The sequence below is a fragment of the Capra hircus genome, chromosome 5, assembly GCF_001704415.2.
Source record: "Capra hircus breed San Clemente chromosome 5, ASM170441v1, whole genome shotgun sequence".
Classification (NCBI taxonomy): domain Eukaryota; kingdom Metazoa; phylum Chordata; class Mammalia; order Artiodactyla; family Bovidae; genus Capra; species Capra hircus.
The window spans coordinates 19,356,664-19,380,429 of NC_030812.1; the positions used below are offsets into that span (position 1 = coordinate 19,356,664).

General features: G+C 41.6%; 1 protein-coding gene across 4 annotated transcripts in view; it reads right to left on the bottom strand.

Annotated features, from left to right (window-relative positions):
- The window catches only part of ATP2B1 (ATPase plasma membrane Ca2+ transporting 1), a 133,871-nt gene extending 110,588 nt beyond the window's left edge, over positions 1 to 23,283 (bottom strand). The window contains exon 1 of one of the 4 annotated variants that reach the window (XM_018047617.1): positions 22,266 to 22,827. The gene's annotated coding sequence lies outside the window, so the exon portion shown is untranslated. Of the gene's footprint in view, positions 1 to 22,265; positions 22,828 to 22,886 lie in introns of those variants that run through there. The other 3 variants (XM_018047613.1, XM_018047616.1, XM_018047614.1) reach the window with 3 other exon arrangements.

Here is a 23,766-nt window from a genome sequence, read left to right on the forward strand (position 1 = left end):
TTTCCAATCCAGGGGTCAAACCCTGGTCTCCTGCACTGCAGGTGGATTCTTTACTGTCTGAGCCACGAGGGAAGCCCTGCCGTCATGAAGGTGGGGCCCAATCCAACAGATTGGCTGCTCTTATTCGAAGAGAAGTCAGAGAAGTACACAGGGAGAAAAGGCCAGATAAGGGCACAGCAAGACAGCCACTTACAAGCCTCGCGGAGAGGCCTCAGGAGGAAATGCAACTTGCCGACACATCCTCCTGTGAGACTTCCAGTATCTACAACTGTGAGAAACATTAATTTCTGTTGTTTAATCCACACAGTCTGTGGTTATTTTGTCATGGTAGCTTAAGCAGACTCTTACATTCCATTTTACCTCACGCAATATTTGATGCTCTTTTTCTTTAGATATGAACTGAAAACACTGGCCATTGTTAAAAGGAAACTGTCTGAAGTCTCCTTAGGCATCTGTAAAACTCAATCTTCCAGTCACTCTTTCACCCTCTTTAGATGATAAAGGAAGGGTTACCTTATACCCCACTTTCCTGGGAAGATCAGAAGCATAGGCAGTTTAATCTGCTGGAAATCTGTTTCCAAATACAAAATGGTGCTGCTCCAATTATTTGCAATCCATACTAATTTGACTTTGGTCTACTCTTTACTTGTCTAAGCAAAGACTAGACCCCTTTCTCGAATTCTCACCCCCTATCTTCCCCTCACTACAAGAATATCAGATAAGGAATATGCTTTTGAGCACACCCACTTTTATTTCAGTTTGCAGTTAAGGATTTTAAAAATCACAACTGTATTTCCCATTTTATCCAGTTTACCTTGAATAAAATGTGATGTGGAGAACACCATGAAACCTTCCGTAAATTCTAACAGGAAATTTTAGCAAAAATAATACTACATTGAGTGCACGCTTCATTAAGAAATATAAGCATGCATTCCTTATACATGTTATACAAATGAACGCTGGCCAAACAACCAGATTCATCAGTAGCCTAACCAGCCTAAGAGGGCTCTCCAGGCACAGGCACTTCCACCATGTGTACTTCAGGGCACAACATACTCCTGCTCAGTCTCAACATGAAACTACACGACTGGGAACAGTTTCATATTTCAAGTGGTGTGTGTGTGCATGCATAGACACTAAGAGAAAACTGGGTTCAGTTCAGTCGCTAGGTCGTGTCCAACCTTGCGACCCCATGGACTGCAGCACGCCAGGCTTGCCTGTTCATCACCAACTCCCGGAACTTGCTTGAAAACTGGGTATTAAGCCAGATATAAATATGATCCTGACCCTACCACCCATAAATGATTAGCCACGGCCAACTTACCAGACAGTAAAGTCAAGAAAGTGGCCAATCTAGCCCTCTGGTCCCATCCCCACTTAAATAATACTGACAGTATTGCACGTGGTCAGTCGAGTCCGACTCTTTGCGACACCACTCACAGTTGTCTGCCAGGCTCCTCTGTGGGATTCTCCAGATAAGAATACTGGAGTGGCTTGCCATTTCCTATTCCAAGGGGTCTTCCTGACCCAGGAATCGAACCTGAGTCTCCTTTATTGGCAGGCAGATTCTTTACCACTGAGCCACCAGGGAAGCCCTGAACTCTCACTAGCCAGCCCCATCTCATCCTCTGCTGTCGCCTTCTCCTCCTGCCCTCAATCTTTCCCAGCACCAGGGTCTTTTCCAACGAGTCAGCACTTTGCATCAGGTGACCAAAGTATTGGAGCTTCAGCATCAGTCCTTCCAATGAATACTCTGAGTTGACTTCCTTTAGGATTGACTGGTTTGATTTCTTTGCAATCCAAAGCATTCTCAAGAGTCTTCTCTTGCCCACAATTCAACAAGTTTTATTTTTTTAGATTTCATACATAAGTGAGACCATATAGTATCTGTCTTCCTCGTCTGACTTATTCAGCATAATGACCTTGAAGTTTATCCATGCTATCATAAAAGGTAAGATATCCTTTTTTATAGCTGGATAACATTCCATTGTGTATAAATGCATGCTACATTTTATATAAATCATCAATTATGGCTTCTTAATCCTCATTTATTCTCTAATTTGCAATTATAAATACTTATATTCATCTATAAACCCAATATATCATAAACCAATTAGGGAGACACTTCTGTTGAATCCAAACCTTCATCTCTTATCCTACACCATATACACAGCACACATAACATTACATACACGAAGTTTAGCAAGTCTTTTCTATATATTGAAATATGATTGAATAGTATAGACACAAAAACTGCAGTTGTCAGTACTGACTGTGTATTGATCCCACGAAAAACCTGGAACTCACTTTTTGAATTAAATTTACATTGACTGCTTGACTCAGTAGTTTAAAAATAAAATGTACAGAAATTCCAATTATGAACTTTCTGAAGAGCTGGATTCTTTCCAATAAGCATTTGTGTGAACTGTGAAAGCTGCTCAGTCGTGTCTGCCTCTTTGCGACCCCAAGGACTGTATAGCCCATGGAATTCTCTTCGCCAGAATACTGGAGTGTGTAGCCTTTCCCTTCTCCAGGGGATCTTCCCAACCCAGGGAACGAACCCAGGTCTCCCGCACTGCACGCAGATTCTTTACCAGCTAGCTGAGCCACAAGGGAAGCCCGTGAGCATTTACTAAGTATCTACTAAATCTAGATTCTGTCCTAGATGCTTATTATGACTGGTTAGCATGACTATAAAAAAGTAGCTCATATATCAAAATATATAGCCAGAAATATCTATTTTTACATAAAGAATTATTAATACCTTAGTTCATCCTAGTAAGGCTGTCATTGCTAAAAACATTTCGAGCACTCCTATTTTAAAATTTCTTTTACAGTCTGGGGCACTTTTAAAAGAAAATACTCTCAGTAATAGGCAATCTTCATTATTTTTGAAGGATATATCATTAGAAATAATTTTATAGATAAGTTTCATTAACAAGTGAATTGCTCACACACTGTAAGTTATAGGGACATGGTTTAAAAAAATTATATCACAGAAACTGTTGTTTATCAGAGCTAAATGTCTATGAAAGGCAGAGTTTCATAACACAGAATCACTTCAATCAATTCAGAATGTCAACATCCTAAACCCAAATGACTTTTTCAACCTTGTGGAATGAATTCAACAGAATTATGGTTTTTAAAATTAACAAACATCTGTTTTACCATTTACTATTTATCACTTATTAATTTTGACATGAATGGTTTCTTGAATCTCCAGTGTTATGCTTTTCTATTATAGATCTTATTGTCAGACATACAACATTTCATTAACAACTACTACTTCCTAATATCTCTGGTAACATAAATTCTCCTCTTAAGATCAAGATACTATCAAATCTTTGTTGTCACTTTAAACTTTTTTAAAAAGTTTTGAAAAAACGTCCTACAACCTAAGCAGAACTAGATTTAAATTTAGCTTTTCACAGATGATATTTAGTTAATCAGAATACTGCGAATCTCTAGCCTCCTGTACATTTTTTGTCAAACCTTAGGGAAACAGGAAAGCATGCCAAAAATCATCAAAAAAAAAACCATTTTAATTTGAAGAAAAGAAAAAGGAAAAAAATCCAACCCTTGGCATTACTTTAAACTTCTGGTGACATGTCAGAGGCTCAAGAGTGTAGAGCAGAAAGAGGAACAGAGTGGGGAATTAGAGGGCTGGGTCCACAGATCTCTGCCACCGAGCATCTGGACAGGTGAACGGACTCATTTCTCTACCTCTAGAGATAGGAACCATCATTCCATCTTCGTATCTGGAGGGCTGCCATGCAGAATAAATGATACCGTTGCAACAAGCTTCCGACACGATCAATCCTCTTCTATCAAAGAAAATCAGATTCTTTATCCTCGTGACCTCGAGTACTAAAGCCAGTAAGCCAAATCTGTTTTCTTTAAATAAGCAATGGTCTGAAGTCTGTGATTGTTTCCAGTATAATATTCAAATTCTTCATGATAAAAGCACTTAAAATGCAGCAGAATCGGGTTGTGAGATTATTTGCCATAAACTGAAGCTTATCCTTAGAAAGAAAAGTTTATCTCAAATATTTTTACACAAAAATCTTTCAACAACATACCACAAAATTATCTTGGACAATTTGAAAAATTCAAACATAATTAAACCAGCAAGTAATCACTGAAGATCATTACTTTGGGGAAAAAAAAAAAAACCTACAATGTGGTAGGTATTATTCTAGGTCCTGGAGACAAAGATAATCACCAACTTAAACCTTGCCCTTGAAGACCTCTGCTTATCTAGGAGTATGAACTTGACAGATAAACAGAAGATAATAAAAGATATTTTAGAAATGCCATATTTCTCCAGCTTAAATATATTTCAGAAGTCATTCTCTCCACTTCCCAGCATTTTAAGCCCATAAAATAGGAAATTCCACCCTTGCTGAGCTGATGAGAATTTGAATCCCAATTTTCACTTAGAATGTCTTTTAGAAGTTTATAATTAAGAAGCAACACTGAAACCCAAAGCTAGTTTATACAGATTCTTTGTTTTTATGCAAAGTAATGAAAGGAAACAAAATTTGCCACCTCTCAGAAAAAAACACAAAATTATCAAACTAAGAGAGGGCAGCAGTTCCTTTTTATGCATTAACACTCAGAGTCACGTTAAACACAAAATTAAAACACAAATTATCAAGATGTCCATTTTCAACCTGGGTGGTAATATTTCAGCCTTCTTCTGGACAACCTTTCCAGTTTCTCTAAATCTGCTCTCATTTGTAGTGTGGTGGAAAACCAGTGAGCAAAATGCTACGGAAATGTATTTAAAGTACTAGTAAAAACACCAAGTAAATACCTAAAGTGGAATGAGGTACTGAGAGATTTGATGTCTGGACTTCTGACTTCTAAGAGGACCTATCTGTCAATGTCCTGGTTTTCTACATGTTTTACATGGTTCAGGAAGTTAGATAAACAACAGCCTTCAGGCTAGCAGAGAAACTATCCCACACCTCTATTCTTCTAGTCTCCTTCCTCTTTCATCCTCTCCCTTTCAGAGGTATTTCAGATGGCAAGCAGTCTACTAAATAGCGCTCCACAAGACCACCATTATTTACGGACATCAATATCAGAGCTATGTCGTTACAGTTTAATTCCTTTACACCTTTAACTTTTCTAAGTAATTAAGAGGCAGGACTTAAGAGGAAAAAAGCCTGCTTTGAATATTCAAATATATATGATGTCTGTCTACTAACTAAAGGCGCTCACTTTTTTAGTTACATTCAGTTAACTACATAATCTGTCCTATTTTTCCTCTGGTCATATCCCACTTCTGTAGCTGCCTATAGTCCTCAACAATGCTATAATGTAGTCACTTCTGATGACTCTAAGCTCTCTGCTTTAAGTTAAACTATAATCTCTCTAGATCCCCAAAACCACTCAAAATTTGTTACTTTTAACTCCCTGCAGACCAGCTTTTTGGGGCTTTTAGGCACTGAATACACTGGAGGGACGGAGCCAAAGAAGCTCCTTAAAGGAGGAGTTTTCCCTTTTTTTGGCACAAAGACCTTCACCAACACAGCCTGGGCCTGGAAAAACATTCAGTTTGAATCTATGGTACACATCAAAACAGGAGACTGACTACAGAGGCAAGTCCAAGATTACGATGCAACTCCGGACTAACAGGCTGGCTCTCTACCGTGGTTGAGGGTAGAATACAAGCAGAGCTCACTGCAACTTAAAAAAAAAAAAAAAATCCTTTAAGAGTAGTAGTGACAGGAGAGAGATCACCATCAAGAGTTCTAAGAACAGGAAGCAATGGTAGCAAAACTACTGAGATGACGGCTGGACAGCTGACTTCAAAATGTCTCTCTTCTAGAATAGTTGGGAACAATATATTCCTATTCATTATAGGAAGAGATCAGACTAGGAAAGCGACGTGTGCATACACTTAAGGCTGGTTTCCCTGGAAGCATACGGCACCTGATGAATCACCGCACCAAAAAAGAAACCAAGAAGGACACTGGACACACCAAGTGCGACGGACCACAAGCTGTGCCCAACAGCCTCTCTTTCTTGGCAGGTCACAGCTGTTACTCTTTAGCACAGTGATCAGGTATCTCTTTTTTGAAGGAAATTATTTATTCAAAATCTTAAGTTTTCCACTCAAAGACTGAGCATTAAAAAAAAAAAAAAGAAATCAGCCACGATGTCACAGGAAGAACCTGCCAAGACACCTTTCTAAACCTTTATTAAAGTTTTATTTCACATGCAAACGTAGACCCTCCACTTTTTTGGATTAACTCAGCATACACTTGCACTTAAAAGCTTAATGCCAAACTTTTGTAGGATTTCCTCCTCTGTTTTAAAAAAAAGATATATTAATCTGTAAGAAGTATTCTAGGAAAACTTTATCAGCATTATGAAATAAATAATAAAGGTAACATCCATTTCTGTGGGCTTCTTAATATTCTACTCCTCTTAGTAAAGTCTATGTTACTCTAAAAAAAAGTAGGGAGGGTGAACAATTTCAGAAAGAATTAAACCTATACGGCACAGTTACGACAAGCTATTTCTCATCTTCAGTAGTATGATTCAGCTGTCATATTATTCAGCTTACAATGAGTGCCTTGTGATAAATTCTCACTGCAAGTGTAACAGTTTCTAAAGAAAGACAAAACAAGCATTTCACAGAAGTTCGATGTCACAAGATGCTCGTTCCAGAGTCATTAAGAACATCGCAGGTAAAAGGTACTGTGCCAGAGGTAAGAGAGAGAAAGATTAAGTCCCTGCCCTCAAAGTGAACATTTCATGGAGGTGTCAAACATGTAGAACAACAAATTTATGACATTGTAAGAGGGCTATGTGAATTTGAGAAAATAAATGAAAGACCTAGAAGCTGAATGGCACAAACTATACACGCAGTAGAAAATGACACAGAACCCCAAATACTTAATCAGCCTCTCAGAAATGAGGCTAGCAGAAAATGTTAATCAAATGATAACAAACTACTGAAATCTCTTAAACCTAGTAGTTACAAAATAAACAATCATAAATGAAAATAAAAGCTACAAAAAAACAAAAAAAATCCTAGATGTTCATTGGAGGACTATTTAACTAACATAAGAGAAAAAATTTTAAAACCCAAACATCCAGTAACAAGGGACTAGCCGTGGGATGGATTATCATTTCATTAAAATGATGTTAGTGAAAAAAATTTGAGAACAGGAGAAAACGATATAAACTTTTTTAAATCAAAAAATCACACCTACATTATCTCAAGCATGCTAACAGGTGTACAACTTTTTTTAAAGGTCAAAAATAAAACGTTAAAGCTGGCTATTTTTCAGAGGCAGTGAGTTTGTTTCATTTTTAATTCTTCTGTATTCTCCCAAAATTATAGTGTTGTTACATTTCAAACTGGTAGAAAAGTTATGTAAGTCACTGTATTCCAGAATTCTCTTTTAAAACCATTAATAACTCTTTTCATCTTTTTTGGCAGAGACTATCTCACCCCAAATTCTACAGAGCCTACTCACTGAAACAGGTTAATATCTGCAAGTTGCTTGGAACAGTATCTGGCAGATAAGAGAGCAGCTACATCAGGACTTCCCTGATGGCTCAGTGGTAAAGAAAATTGGCCTGCCAATACAGGGGACACAAGTTCCATCCCTGTGCTGGGAAGTTCCCACGTGCTGCACACCAGACTAAGCCAGTGAGCCACAACTACTGAGCCTGCGCGCTGGAACTACTGACGCCCTTGCTCCCTACAGCCTGAGCGCCACAACAGGAGAAGCCACGTAAGGCCGTGCGCCACAGCGAGAGAGCAGCGCCTAGAGAAAGCCTGCGCGCACAACCAAGACCCAGCATAGCCAAAATGAGTAAGTGAACTCTTAAAAAGGATAAGCAAGGAGCTATACCAGTGTTCATTTTACCCACGACTTTTAAATTTCCTATGTCCCATCAAAGTAATTAGTGTGTTTTAGAGCTGGTCTATTTTTCATGGCACTTTGACAACAGAACCATGGGTTTTTTTGTTTTTCCCTTCTGAATTCCAATGTCTTTCAAGGGATGTCAGCTGTCTCCCTTTGAGACTTTTCCTTCAAAGAAAGAGCAGAAGGAAGGAATTCTGTCAAATGTAAAATTCTTCAAAGAGAAGATGGGAAATTAATGAAGGGGGTGGAATTTTAAAATATGGTAAACGGTTTCAACATGCACAGAATAGTATCCTTAACATATTAATAAAGAAGTGTCTCACAAATCAACATTTCATGGGATGAAAGTTTAACATTAAGAATATATACTTATACAGATAAAGAAATGGAGAAATCACAGAAAACTCTTAATCTGGGACAGGGCTATATGTACAGGGCTATATTATTTGGAAAAAATGTCTTCATATGTTTTTAGGAGCTGCGTGGAGTGCCTGTGGAGTAGCGGTGGTGCTGAGCGACAACCCAGGGGAAACTCAACCAAAGAAGGCAACCAACTGTTCTACATAATAAAGGAGGGGAAATGTGAACTGGCAAAGTGGAGGAACACTTGAGGGAGAAATCAGGGAACTTAGTGGACTTGTCTTCCCGAAACAAGTATTCAATCAAGTCTATACTACTTACTTATACACTTTAGTAAAAATGAATTCTCTTATCCAAAATAGTACTGAATTCTGCATCTCAGTTGCCCACAACTGCATGCAGACTCAAAAACAAGAGGAGACATACCTAGTGGTAAAGAACCCACTCCATATTCTCGCCTGGAGAATCCTACAGACAGAGGAGCCTGGCGGCTTACAGTCCATAGCGCTGCACAGAGTTGGACACAACCGAAGAGACTTTGCACACACACACACACACGCATGCAGACTCAAGAACTGAACAACAGGGGACATACCTGTCTTATCCACACATACAAACATTCCACTCATGTTTTCATTTTTAGTTTCAACAAACGTATACATGCATAAAGTTTGTGTGAAACAGGTCTACAAGGCTCTTTAAAAATATCAGCCCCCTTCTCCCATTCTCCATTCAGAGGCAACAAGGTACAGGTGACTTTTGTTTAAGTGTCTACTTCCACTTCTACAAAAAATACTTGTAGCGCTCCCATTTGCTTTTCCAGTTTGAGGTGATACCTATCTATATCTATAGATATAGATGTGTAGATATCTTTTAACATCATTCCTGCCCCCACTCCTAGCACAAGTACACATGCTTTCCAAAGTACTTTTATTTAGAGTATACAAAGAAATGACAAGTCAATAATAACACAACCTAATGGAAAAGTAGACTGATGATCTGAACAGACACCGTAAGTTACCGGAACCCAAAAGGTCCATCGATGGGTAAATGGATAAACAGACTGCAGTATATCCATGCACTCAATGAGGGGGGTGGAATTTTAAAACATGGTAATATTCTTGTTTTACTATAAACAGTATCAGCAGTAACAAGAGTTGAACTATTAATATATGCAGCATGGATGAATTTCCAATAATTACGCTGAATAAAAGCCAGACCAGGAGCACATACCTTGCGATTCCAGGTACATAAACCTTAGAAAGTTCAAATTAATCTAGAAAGACAGAAAGCAGATTAGTGGTTGCCTTTAGAAAGAAGGTGGTGGGAGAAGAAGAGGGAGGGAAGCTGATTACAAAAAGGTACAAGGAAATGTTTAGGGGAATGGCTGTGTTCATCAGTGTGACTGCGGAAGGAGTTTCACTGCAAAACACTTACAACAAAACTTGAGTTGTTCATTTTAAATATATGCACTGGACTACATATCGATGATGCCTCAATAAGGCTGGAACAAATTTTCTTTTTTTAATTATGAGGGAAAACAAAAGGACACAAGTTAAATAGGAGTTCTTGACTTGCATGTGTGGCTTCTGACTAGGGACACTACTGATAGGCTGGTCTGCAGGGGACAGGCTCTTTGGACAGCCCCTCCCGCAAACACAGAGTTGCTTTAGGACTCTTTCGGTCCTTTCTCTTGAGCGTATCAGAGTCCTTAGAGAAGACACTTCAACTCTGGTCAGCATCTTGAAAGCAAAGTGAGGGAAGGGGGCTGAGGATCTTCACAAATACTGAAAAGGCCCACTCACTCTCATTTCAGTGCACTTTGGCAGGGAGAGGGTTAAATGCCAGCGCCAAGTCACTTCTGTAACTGGAATTCTCAGATAAATATACTTATTGAAAAGCTAAACTGTCCCCATGAATGAAACAGCGTATCACCGATGAAACATCAAATGGTAAGTTAAAGGCAAAATTAGGTGGCAAACCTAAAAAACAACTGAAAATTTGGGACAAGGCGGAGGGAGAAGACCACCTAGTGTAGACATACATATTGTTTTAAAAGCCAAAAGTTCCAGGAAGAAAATTAACAGAACTCTGATTTTGCACTTGGTACTTTTTTGGAGGTAACAAATAAACCAAGCGATGTACCCATGGTCACTTGGCCTTTTAGTGACAACGATAAAACTCAACTTCAAATGTGGAGAGATCTTAAGAACAACATCACAGAGTTAAAAACCAAAATCAGAAGTTTTAGGTCTAGTCACACACAGGAATACCATGAAAATACATAGGCCCAAGGACCTACTATACAGCACAGGAAACTATACTCACTATTTTGTGACAACCTATAAGGGGAAAGAATGTGAAATTCAGTCATAACTATATATCACTATGTATATATGTGTGTATGCACACACACACACACACACACACACACACACACACACACATATATAGGGCTTCCCTGGTAACAGCTGGTAAAGAATCCACCTGTGATGCAGGAGACCCCCTAATTCCTAGGCTGGGAAGATCTGCTGGAGAAGAGACAGGCGCCAGACATCCCCCCACTCCAGTATTCTTGGCCTTCCCTGGTGGCTCAGAGGATAAATAATCCGCCTGCAATGCGGGAGACCTGGGTTTGATCCCTGGGTTGGGAAGATCCTCTGGAGGATCGATACTCACTATTTTGTGAGTATAGATCACTAGGAATTATACTATTTTGTAACAACCTATAAGGTGGAAAGAATCTGAAATTCAGTCATATCTATATATCATATAGATAAAAGATAGTTATCTGAATCACCATGCTTTATACCTGACACATGACACTGTAAAACAACTATAATTCATTCAATTTAAAAAAAAATAAAGATATACATGCTCTGAGAAAGGTAGGCATTCCTGGCAAAAGGAATGATATAGCAAGAGTCCAGAGGCAAAAGAGAATCAGGTGAGCTCCAATGTTCAACATACCTCAGGTCAGTTCAGTTACTCAGTCGTGTCCAACTCTGAGACCCAGTGGACTATAGCACGCCAGGCCTCCCTGCCCATCACCAACTCCCAGAGTTTACTCAAACTCATGCCCACTGAGCCAGTGATGCGAACCAGCCATCTCATCCTCTGTCGTCCCCTTCTCCTCTCGCCTTCAATCTTTCCCAGCATCAGGGTATTTTGAAATGAGTCAGTTCTTCGCATCAGGTGGCCAAAGTACTGGGAGTTTCAGCTTCAACATCAGTCCTTCCAATGAATATTCAAGACTGATTTCCTTTAACTGGACTGGTTGGGTCTCCTTGGCATCCAAGGGACTCTCAAGCGTCTTCTCCAACACCACAGTTCAAAAGCATCAATTTTTCGGCATTCACATTTCTTTATAGTCCAACTCTCACATCTATACATGACCACTGGAAAAACCAGAGCTTTGACTAGTCGGACCTTTGTGGGCAAAGTAATGTCTCTGCTTTTTAATATGCTGTCTAGGTTGGTCATAACTTTTCTTCCAAGGAATAAGTGTCTTTTCATTTCATGGCTGCAGTCACCATCTGCAGTGATTTTGGAGCCCAAAAAAATAAAGTCTGTCACTGTTTCCACTGTTTCCCTATCTATTTCCCATGAAGTGATGGGACCAGATGCCATGATCTTAGTTTTCTGACTGCTGGGTCTTAAGCCAACTTTTTCACTCTCCTCTTCCACTTTCATCAAGAGGCTCTCTAGTTCTTCTTTGCTTTCTGCCATAAGGGTGATGTCATCTGCATATCTGAAGTTAGTGATATTTCTCCCAGCAATCTTGATTCCAGCTTGTGCTTCATCCAGCCCAGCGTTTCTCATGATGTACTCTGCATATAAGTTAAATAAGCAGGGTGACAATATGCAGCCTTGACTTACTCCTTTTCCTATTTGGAACCAGTATGCTGTTCCATGTGCAGTTCTAACTGCTGCTTCTTGACTTGCCTACAGATTTTTCAAAAGGCAGGTCAGGTGTTCCCATCTCTTTAAGAATTTTCTACAGTTTGTAGTTATCTACACAGCCAAAGGCTTTGGCATAGTCAATAAAGCAGATGTTTTCCTGGAACTCTATTGCTTTTTCAATGATGCAACAGATGTTGGCAATTTGATCTCTGGTTCCTCTGCCTTTTATAAAACCAGCTTGAACATCTGGAAGCTCATGGTTCACCTACTGCTAAAGCCTGGCTTGGAGAATTTTGAGCATTACTTTACTAGCATGTGAGATGAGTGCAACTGTGCAGTAGTTTGAACATTCTTTGGCATTGCCTTTCTTTGGGATTGGAATGAAAACTGACCTTTTCCAGTCCTGTGGCCACTGCAGAGTTTTCCAAATTTGCTGGCATATTGAGTGCGCAGCACTTTCACAGCATCATCTTTGAGGATTTGAAATAGCTCAACTGGAATTCCATCACCTCCACTAGCTTTGTTCACAGCGATACTTCCTAAGGCCCACTTGACTTCACATTCCAGGATGTCTGATCACACGACCATGATTATCTGGGTCATAAAGATCTTTTTTGCATAGTTCTTCTGTGTATTCTTGCCACCTCTTCTTAATATCTTCTGCTTCTGTTAGGTCCACACTATTTCTGTCCTTTATTGTGCCCATCTTTGCATGAAGAGTTCCCTCAGTATCTCTGATTTTCTTGAAGAGATTTCTAGTCTTTCCCATTGTATTGTTTTCCTCTATTTCTTTGCAGTGATCCCTGAAGAAGGCTTTCTTATCTCTCCTTGCTATTCTTTGGAACTCTGCATTCAAATGGGCATATCTTTCCTTTTCTCCTTTGCCTTTCCCTTCTCTTATTTTCACAGCTATTTGTAAGGCCTCCTCAGACAACGATTTTGCCTTTTCACATTTCTTTTTCTTGGGCAACGTCTTGATCACTGCCTCCTGTACAATGTCACGAACTTCCGTCCATAGTTCTTCAGGCACTCTCTCAGATCTAATCCCTTGCATCTATTTGTCACTTCCACCATATAGTCGTAGGGGATTTGATTTAGGTCATACCTGAATGGTGTAGTGGTTTTCCCTACTTTCTTCAATTTAAGTCTGAATTTGGCAATAAGGAGTTCATGATCTGAGCCACAGTCAGCTCCGGGTCTTATTTTTGCTGCCTGTGTAGAACTTTTCCATCTTTGGCTGCAAGGAATATAATCATTCTAATTTGAGCATTGACCATCTGGTGATGTCCATGTATACAGTCTTCTCTTGTGTTGTTGGAAGAGGGTGTTTGCTATGACCGGTACATTCTCCTGTCAAAACTCTATTAGCCTTTGCCCTGTTTCATTCTGTACTCCAAGGCCAAATCTGCCTGTTACTCCAGGTGTTTCTTGACTTCCTACTTTTGCATTTCAGCCCCCTATGATGAAAAGGACATCTTTTGGGGGTGTTAGTTCTAGAAGGTTAGTTGTAGAAGGTTATAGTGCAGTTTAAGCTTAAGAGCAGGTGAATTTAAACTTTAAATCTACTCTTCATGTAAAAAAGGGCTGGTTGACTGACTGATGTTTCTTTTTCTGATACCTGACATTCAGAGGGTCTGAGGCTGGAGGAGCTCCTTTTCCTGGACTTTGCCAGCATCTCTTCCCCATTTCACTGCTGACATTCCTTGTTCTCAGCCCCCTGTATCTGCCCTTGAACTGAGCAGTTCTCCACCATAGTACTAATTATCTGGAATGTGCAAAGTATAGTTCCTCAAGTTTGTGATTCTCTTTTTAAACAAAAAAGGGTAGCTAAGGCATCACTCACTTGATTTGGGGTAAAAGTAAGAGAAAAAAGGACAGTGTTACAGCAGAGGAACTGAAAATTTCACACCAACTTCTGCGTAACTATAAGCAAAGCAGCATGGAGTCCATGCAATGCCATCCATGTCTGTCCCAGAAGGAAAAGATCCTTCTCTAAGCCATTTATTTCACTTTTGCGGATTCCACGGATGACTTGCCTTCACAGAACTTTAATTTTATTCACTACTAAAATCATCTACCCCCCTGTATTATTAACAATTAATTCCTTCAACAATATTTTTTTCTACATTACACCTGTACAGTTTCAGTGGTGCTAAATGCTGGAAAGTGAATAATCTATGAAGAGCAACTTTTTAAAGCATTTAAAACTACCACAGCTTATACACCAAATCTACCCCAACTGTTAATTGCTTAGATGTTTGAAATTATGACTCCAGGTACTACATGAGCATTCAACAGAAATGACAAAGTCAAGGACAGGTTTTCCTGCCTCGACCTAAGGAAGGTACTTAGAAGAAAAACCACACTGCTGTGTTCCAACACTTAACAGAAACCATCTACACATCTTCCTGATGCCTACAGTGATACTGCTCCAGGTCATGGGCCAAAAGTCCACCCTCAATTCATGAAAAAGAACTCTCAGAAAATAAGAACCTGCAATAAATTGACATTTAAAAACTTGGCTCCAAGGGTATTCCTATCAATAAAGAGTAACTACAAGAGTATCATATTTTAAACTTTAAAGCATAATATACGCTTTGAATTATGGCATTTTGCATCACACAATATGCTAATGGATAGCAGATGCAAAAACATCTTAAGAACATCAATGCTGATGAAAGGAAAAGATGTCACAGCTAAAAGAAAAGTGAAACTGGTTGTTTTAGGACAAATTTTAGCTAAGAAAGGGGAAAGACTTCCTACATAGAAGCTAAATTTGACTGTCCTAGCAACACCCTATGAAATGTAGCTGCTCTCCAGAAGTAACACAAGTTGTCCTATGAATTCATCTGAGCAAAGTTAAAATTTCAAAGGTAAAAAGCCTTTAGAAAAAAAAAAAAAAAGCCTTTAGAAATTGCCCAAGAAAAATTCTTCCATCTTATCTACTTTACCTTCACATCAGCTACACAATGTCCAAGTTCTAATCAATATACACACAAAAAAAATACTGATTGAATGTTTGTGGGATAAAACTCTATATATCCTCAAGAACTCAAGTTCTTACCTGAAGTTCCATCTTATCCCAAAGACAAAAAGGATATATAATAGATGGGAAATATATGAACTAGACCCACCAATGTAGTGAAATTCACACAAGAAAATTACTGAGCGACAACTGGGAAAGGCCGATGAATGCTGAGTTTTAAAGGATGGGAACATTTAGATAGGTGAGATCGAGGGTCCTATCGGGGAGAGAAAAAACAGGATGAAGTTACAGCAAAAGGAGGGACAGAGTATATGCAGTATATAGAGAGAGACTGCCAGACTTGACTGGCCCGCAGCAAGAAGCAGTGCTCTCAGCTCCCAGAAACACGATTCCCACTGTGAACAGCATCCCCCAGAGCTGTGCAAAGTGGCGATCCTGGTTAACTCGTTTAGAAAAGTAACAGGTGGAGGCTTCACTAAAAGGGATACGTGAGCAAAATACTAAACACATTTAGACAGGTTCAGTCCATACTACCGTATCAAAGTATGGGAGAAGTCCCAAACGGGAAACTGCATCAGCCAGGCCTAACTCAAATTTCAGGTTTGGCCCTCTCCCTCCATAACCCCTTCCTATAAATATTTCTCAGAATCAGTGTCCTAAGGCCTTCAGAGCCAAGTTCCATCTTGATAAAGAGAAAAACGAGAAACCACTGAGAGTTTTAGTCAAGAAATGACAGCAGGCAAACTATGTAAAAAACACAACAAAACAAAAAATTCTGGCACAAATATCAAAGGTAGATTAAAGCAGCATAAAGCAGCAGATCTAAGAAGTCTGAGAGTAAAACTGCTTAAAATCCTTCTGGGAGCAAACTCACCCACTGAGTTAATACAATGAGCAATAAATCTACATTGCTAATCAAGGTATTTAAAAAGCATCTTTTCAACAGTCAAATCCTTTTTAAGATCTACTTTTCAGGGCACGCAACTTTTAGTCCCATATTTGTCAAATCTTTACAGTAGTCATACCAGTTTACAGTTAAGAGAATAATCTCAGATTTCACAATGTAAGCAAGCAGTAAACCATCATTTTTTCCTTCTGAGGCCCAAGTGACAAAAATATTAATATAAAGCAGGTATCCCAGATATTGAGGTGCCATATTGTTGAAAATTACCCAACTCAGAAATACTAAATAATATTCTTACCAAAGAGGTAACTGCATACTAATGTTTAGAATAACTAACACAGTTCTAGGAAAATTTTAATAAAAATAGCTTTAAAAGAATAAAAGAAATAGCTTTAAAAGGGTTACCTACAATTTATCTGGATCTCCCTGCCAGAAATCTTTATTAGTTTTAATTTCCACAATCATTAGTAAATTACAGCCCAGGATTCCTAAATATATTCTAAAGCATAGCCAACAAGCCTAAGTTTTGGGAACAAATGAACAAAAAAATGTTCAGCACAGTCTTGAGATGGACTTGCTTTGCAATTAAGTTCAATATAAAATGTATTTTAAAAACGGATACAGGCTAGTTACTATAGTGTCATAAATGAAGCACAAAAATAATTGCATTTTAAATCTGGTTTTCAATTGTAATCCATACGGGATATACAGTATTAGACAAAATTAGTTTAAAAGTCAGATCAGTTTATATAAAATGAATCTTACAGTAGATTGCTGAACTACATAAATTGTTATTTAACATTTAAGTAAAACAGCAGTAACTTTTGTTTTCATGCACAGAATGGTAAATTATTTGGTCTTATGTCATTAATATTCTTGAAAGATCATAAAGGACCAACACTGTTTCTGAAGGAATAGCTACTTGTTAACTGAAGTTAATAAGGACCACTACTTATCCACCAATTTATGTCCTTTTAGTTTGAAGGAACATCTGATATAAATGTCCCTTTCAACATAAAATCAGAGCTAGACTAAAGCATAAATATACAGTACTGTACTGACATAGCATTCAGCATTTTTACATAAATAGGCCCCCATTTTCAACTCATTTGGAAATGGCATACACTGGGGCATGAAAACAAAGAGAACATTCTCCTCTTAGGGCTTTTACAGTGCTTAATAAGTAACTTAATAACTATAGATGGATCTTCTGAAAGAAGACAGTGCACACACATATCACAAATATTTTCAATTTACTGGTTTTACAATGATCACAAAACCAACCAACCCCACAACTCAAACTTGGCTACAACAGTCAAAACTACTTGAAAGCCCGATGTTCAAAGTCAAATAAATCAATAACACCCTTCTAAGTTATAAAGGCATCTCTACTATGCAATATAATTTTAACCTGGATGTAAATTCAACGTCAGTGTTTCTCAAAATGCTGACTGCTGGGCCCCACTCAGATCTGCTGAATCAGATCTGCAGGGGCAATGCCAGGGAATCTGCACTTTCAATAACGCTCCCAGGTGATCCTCTTGCACACATTTTCGAGAACCACCACCTTTCTTGTGAGATTTCCAACAAGGTTTTGGATTTCGAGAATGAAAATCTCTTCATTGGGGACCTTTTAAAACCAAACTTCGTCACGTACCAAGTTAACATTTCAAAAAGCTTTAGGTAAAAAACGTGGTGGCAGGGGAAAAAAAAAATGCATGAAAAAATTTACAGCAGTAATTGAAAGAAATTTTCAGTATAGGCCTCTTTTAGTTTTAACTCATGATTTAAGACATCCCTGATCATTTCAAGGACTAACAGGTCTTTGAGAACAAAACTCCTAACTTAAAAATAATCCAATCCACAATATTAAAAATACAGAACTTCAAACATGGTCAAATTCATTTCCTCAGCCGTTAAGCAAATCAGGGTATGAACTGCTTACTTACATTATACCAAATACAAGCAAAGATTAAATTTATAAAGTTAAACCCAAACAAATCTGTTTATATTCCACTATTAAATTTACTCTGGTCGGAAACTGATTTTCATAAACTTATATAACTTTCACAAACTTACATAAACATTTATAATGGAAAGAGCAATGAAGCAAAAACTAGAAGCCACCTAGAGTCCAGTTCTAGTTAATCTAGCTGCTGACTGTATTATATGACCTTAGGGCCCAGACAAATCATTTTACCTATCTAAAAGACAAGAAAAGTATAGCTATCTACTTTGCTCATTTCACAGAATTACTGACTGTGAGAATCAGATGAGATAGTATGTAATACATTCCAAAATACTGTAAAGCATTTTATAACTCAAAGGCATTATCATTAAGAGTGAAATTTGAGAGACACTATCTTTAGATGCCTGCTATAAAAGACTTATTACAGAAACAAGGAACATAAAAACTGACCTTTTAGATTCCATTAGATATTGGACATTATTGTATATATCCTAGAAATTATAAATAAAAAATGTAAGAATTTAATTCAGTCATCTGTCTTATGTCCCCACTTATAATAGATCTATTCCTTGTTTAAAAATAGAAATGAAATTAGATGCGCCATGAATTGATAACTGTCAAAACTGGACAGTAAGTATCTTATTCTACTTTCACATTCTGGACAATTTCCATAATAAAAAGTTTAACAACACAACTGTGTGTGTGTGTGTATAAAATATTTATAAAAGCTAAAAAGTCTTTAAGCTTTTCTTTCAAAATTATTCCCGTATCTATTCCATCATTTTCCTTCCATGTTACCTCAAATTCTATATATCCCAAAATAAGCTACTCTCACAGTACCCTTCTACATATCATGAAACCTATTAGAAAATATTCCCCACAACGGGGCAAGTAAATACTCATACCTAAGCTGCAAAAACTTAATTCTTAGGTTTCTGTATTCTGATCTTACTCCTTTAATTTTTTGCTCATTCATTACAAAATTTCATAATTAAAAAGTGAAAATGAACAGTTTCAACTGCATGTATGTGTAAAAACATAAAGAGAGGATTCTCACACACTTTTTGGTTAGTATTGCAAAAGACCACCAAAAGTTGTATCTGGCCATTCCTCTTAAAACCTGTGAACCAATATAATTCAACTCACACGGTAAGAGAATACTGCACCCAAAATGAAGTTAACATATCTGTCAGACAAAAGAAATCGGTATATTTAACCCCCAAATCAGGATTCTATCAAGATATGAGTAACACTGTATAATTACTCTATATACATCAACCTAATTGCTCAAATGATGTCCTTTAACCTGGGGCCATATTCCACAGACTTACAAGCATAAACTACTTTTCACCTCAAGCAGATTTTTTTACCTTAATAAAATTATCTGGAGCTCAATAGCATATGCTTTACAGTAGTCTATGAAGAAACTGTTCAAGTGTTGAATTAAAAATTAAACACAGATAGGAATGCTGACAACCTTGTGGCTTGTGATTAAAACTATATTTGGTAATAGTCACACATTTATTCATTCATTACTTGAAAGCTAAATCTTTTTTCAGTTACATGTGCAGTCACAATCATCAGAAGGTATCCGTGTCTGAACTGACAGTGCACCTTAAGTTTTTGATCTGTGAGGGAGGGGGACAGGAAGGAGCAAGTGGTTGGGAAGGAAATCCCATCCATTCAGCTGTCACTACAGCACTTGTTTCCTAAGCATTAAAAACTCCATTTATTTTTATACGAGCTACATTTGAGAAAAGGCACACACAGAAACCATCTTTTCCAATAAGGTCTTCCATGACTTTGAGTGTTAAGTACGCCTGCTGAAGTCCTTGTTTGCATTATCTAAAAACAAGTAATTGGAAAACTCGCAAACCATAAAAGGCAAGCTGCTGGAAGATGAAAAACAAAAAAAGAATTACTACGCCTTATTGAAACAAGGTTAATAATTTTGCACATTTACTTTAGAATTTGTTAATATAGCACAGAAGCTAAAAAAAATTTATATAACCAGTCATGCTAGTGAGTACCCTTATTTGTGGCAACACCTAGTTTCAAATATCTATTTACAATGAAGCTGTTACTTTCCTTCTTTTCCTAAACAGATCCAAACTATTACCGTCCCTGTTATTTTATAAGCACAAGTCAAATCTAGTTTCTCATCTCATCTCAGAGTTCTATATTAAAATCCCAGGCTTCAGTGAAAAAAACTATGATTTCCCATACAATTGCAGAAACCTCCTTAAAGGAGTGAAGAATTACAAAATACAGAAAAATGAAGACAGTTTCATCTTACACATCTAAATGGGGATGCCAGTAACGACAACAACTCCAACAAAAGTCAAGAAGGCGTAATCTGAATATTCACCATTTTAATAAAAGAATATGCCGAAATCTTAAAATTAAAGGTGGCGCTCTGTCCTCAACTCACCCGATTGTGACTCACTTTTGCAGACTGTATGGTAGGAAATAACTGTTACTTTTCAAAGATCTTTGCAGTTACACCCAAGCCAAAATCAGGACAGAGATCCACCCTTAATTACAGCAATTTAACTGTCTCATGCAAAGCAAGGTAGAAACTAAAACGTCCCCCTGAAATCTTGGCTAAATAAGCCCATTTCATATACAAGTTCTCAAAGGCTCCCTTTAAGGAACACGTTTCTATTTGCTTCAAATCTAAACTCACCAGGACAAAAAAAGAAAAAAAGGGGGGGAGGAGCAGGGGGACCAAATGAAACGCTCAAGTATAAAAAGCAGATTCTCCTCCAATCCCTTTAATTCCCCTCAATCCGCCTCTGCCACACACAAGGGCAGGGAGTCTGGGGAAGAAGGCAGGCAGCAGGGCACGCGGTGAAGGCCCTTCATTCACTCACGTGGGCCACTATCCAAAGGGTTACACACCCTCTGCCCGACGAGAGCCTCATACAAAGCAGAGCCTCACAAGTACTTCTTATTATAAAATACACCCACGCTGAACAAGAGCTTTATTTTAAAATAAGACTGTCCTCAGGTGGGGGAGGTTAAACACAACAAAGCCTTCCATATTGAAAGGCAGACAGTCCAAATAGATGCATATACCTACACTCCGAGGAAGAAAAATCCATAGAACTAATTTATCATGAACAGCAATCGATACCAACAGGGGCCATTAGATTATTAATAAACCCAGAAAAGTAGCGCGCACAGCGGCCCGAGGTGGCTGTCTGCTGCGCTCCCACCCCAGGAAGGGCACAATTACGCCTGCAGAGGAGGACCAAGGCTTCCGCTGGTTGAAAGACACCCCTGGCACCTCTGGCCCGCCCTGGCACCGCTGCACCGCACAGGATTCGTGCACTCCCGGCGTTGCCAGTTCCGAGACGCACTCCTGGCGTCTGCCAGGTGCCAGAAAACTGGTGAATGAAATGCGCACAGACACCAACCTGGCCAGGGACCGCGGCGCAGAACCAGGGGTCGCTAACTAGCCTAGCCAGAGGATTCGCCTACAGGATGGAATCAAGGGAGCACACCCCCCCCACACACACACCCCCGCGAATGCGGTTCCTATTGACCCTTCCAAAAAAAGAGTAGAGGACGCAAGGTTTTTTTTTCTTTTAAACTAAGTCTAAGAACGCAAATCGGACGGAAGCAACCATGAACATCCTGGGGGCCAGACTGGAGACGCCGGGAGAAAGGCGAGGCGGTTCTCCAACTCCCGGGGAATCATCGTCCGGTGTGACACATATCAATTAGCTAGCCCTAGTCGGGGGTCCGCTCTCCGCCCACGGAGCGCCAGTGGGGCCGAAGCCAGGGATTAGAGGGGTGACCCTCCTGGGGCGCGGGGAAAGAGTGTCGGGCACCGCTGCCCTCAAGGTCACCAGGCGCCGGGGCGGGGGCGGCCGGCCGCAGGATGGGCTACGGCGCTGCCGAGGCGGCTCAGAGAAGCCATAAAAAGCTGCGGGTATAGACGCGAAGTCCCACCGAGCCCCGTCCCTCGAGCCCTAGGCGGGGACACCCGGTCGGACACGGCGCTGAGGCGCACGCCGAGGAACCCGCTCACCTTTACGATCTGCCGGGGCGGGCGCAGCGGTAGACCACCTGCGAGGGGCCCCGCGGACCGCCCCCGCCAACTTCTCCCGAATCGCCGCTGTCCACGGAGAACCCAGCGGTCAGAATCCCCGCCGCGACGCCCGGACCTCCGCGTTCCGCCCGGCCTCCCCCGCAGGTGACCTGCCCAGCCGCCCCCGCCGCTGGCGGGCGGCGGCCGCGACTCACCTCGCCCGGCAGCAGGAACCATTTTCCGAAGGGGAAAGAAAGGGGAGGCTGCAGGAGGGTCGGGGGAGAGAGCGGTGGGAGCTGCGGGAAGCACGAGATCGAGGGCTCGGTCCTCGGCTAATCCGCAGGCGGCTCGGAGGACTTGGGGCGCCACGCGGAGGATCGGCTGCACCTCGAGGATGAGGTGACCGCGCAGCCGAGAGGCTCGGCGTCCACCAGCCTGGGCTCCCTACTCACGCTGCACTGCGAGGAGGCGGCAGCGGCGGAGGAGGAGGCGGCGCCCGGGCCGGCCCCCGCCCAGAGCCCGGCAGCCGCCGAGTGGCCGCCCGCGTCCCCGCAGGACCCGCCTCCCGGGCTCCGCAGAGCCGCACATAGGGCGCGCCGCGCTCAGCACGGGCAGCTCCGCCGGCCTCACGCCGCCGTCCGCAAAGGCAGCGGCGGGCGGGGGTACAGCCCCCTCGTTGAACAGCGCAGCCCGACCCCCTCGGGGAGGGACCCGCAGCCCCCGGAGAGCACACCACCGAGCACGAGGGGGGCTGCGCGAAGCTTCAGACAGGGGCCCCGTTTGCACCCGGTGGCCCGCAGGATTGCCGGGGGAGGCAAGGGGAAGAGGACGCTCACCCGTTCCGGTCTGGCGCTCCCTTCTCTCCACACCCTCTTGCCTCCCGCTCCACGCTGGCGGCGCAGCTGCTGCCGCTGCCACTGCCGCCGCCGCCGCCGAAGCTCGAGCCGCCGCCGCTGCCGCCTTGGCTAGGCGCGGTCACGTGACGCGGCCCGCGGGGAGCCTGGGGGCGGGCAGGCGCGCGCGCGCGCGCGCGCGGGAGGAAGCGCGACTCGGACGGAGACTGGGAGTCGAGCGTCGCGGAGAGGGCGTTTAAGGGGAGGACCCGGCGAGCGCGTTCCCGGCTGGCGAGCACGCGCCCAACGATTAGAACTTGCCGCGCGGCGGGGAAAGGGTGGCCGGAGTGAGGGGCGGGGGACTCGCGCCTCCGCGCGCCTCTCCCTCTCTTCCTCCGCTGAGCGCCCCGACCGGCCGCTGCCCCCGCCCCCTCCTGCTCGCCCCTTTCCTCCAGTCGCTGTTAGCGATTGGCTGAGAGGCTCTGACGTCCGTGTTTCCATGACGTATCAGGGCGGGGGGGGGCAGGGGGGACAGTGGGGGGAAGAGGGGGTGGCTCGGACGCGGGGGGCGGTGACTCCGTCAGTCACAGCCGCTGTTTCAGCGCGGCTCCGGGCGGCTCCCGCGACTGTGGAGGCTGGAAAGCGATGACTGCCGCAGGCAGACTTGATCACCCTTCACCTTGGGGCCACCCCAGGGCCTGCGCCTCTCCGAGCCCGGGAGCCAGGCGGGCTGGCGGGTGAGCTAGGGTGAGCCCTCCATGCCAGGACAGGTTAACGTTGACCCCCGCGTCCGCGGACATTAGAGCGGCTTCCTCCGCCGCGTCTCTGCTCCACTCAGTACTGGACTCAGTGCCTGTCTTGGGCCGTGACTCACGCTCCGGAC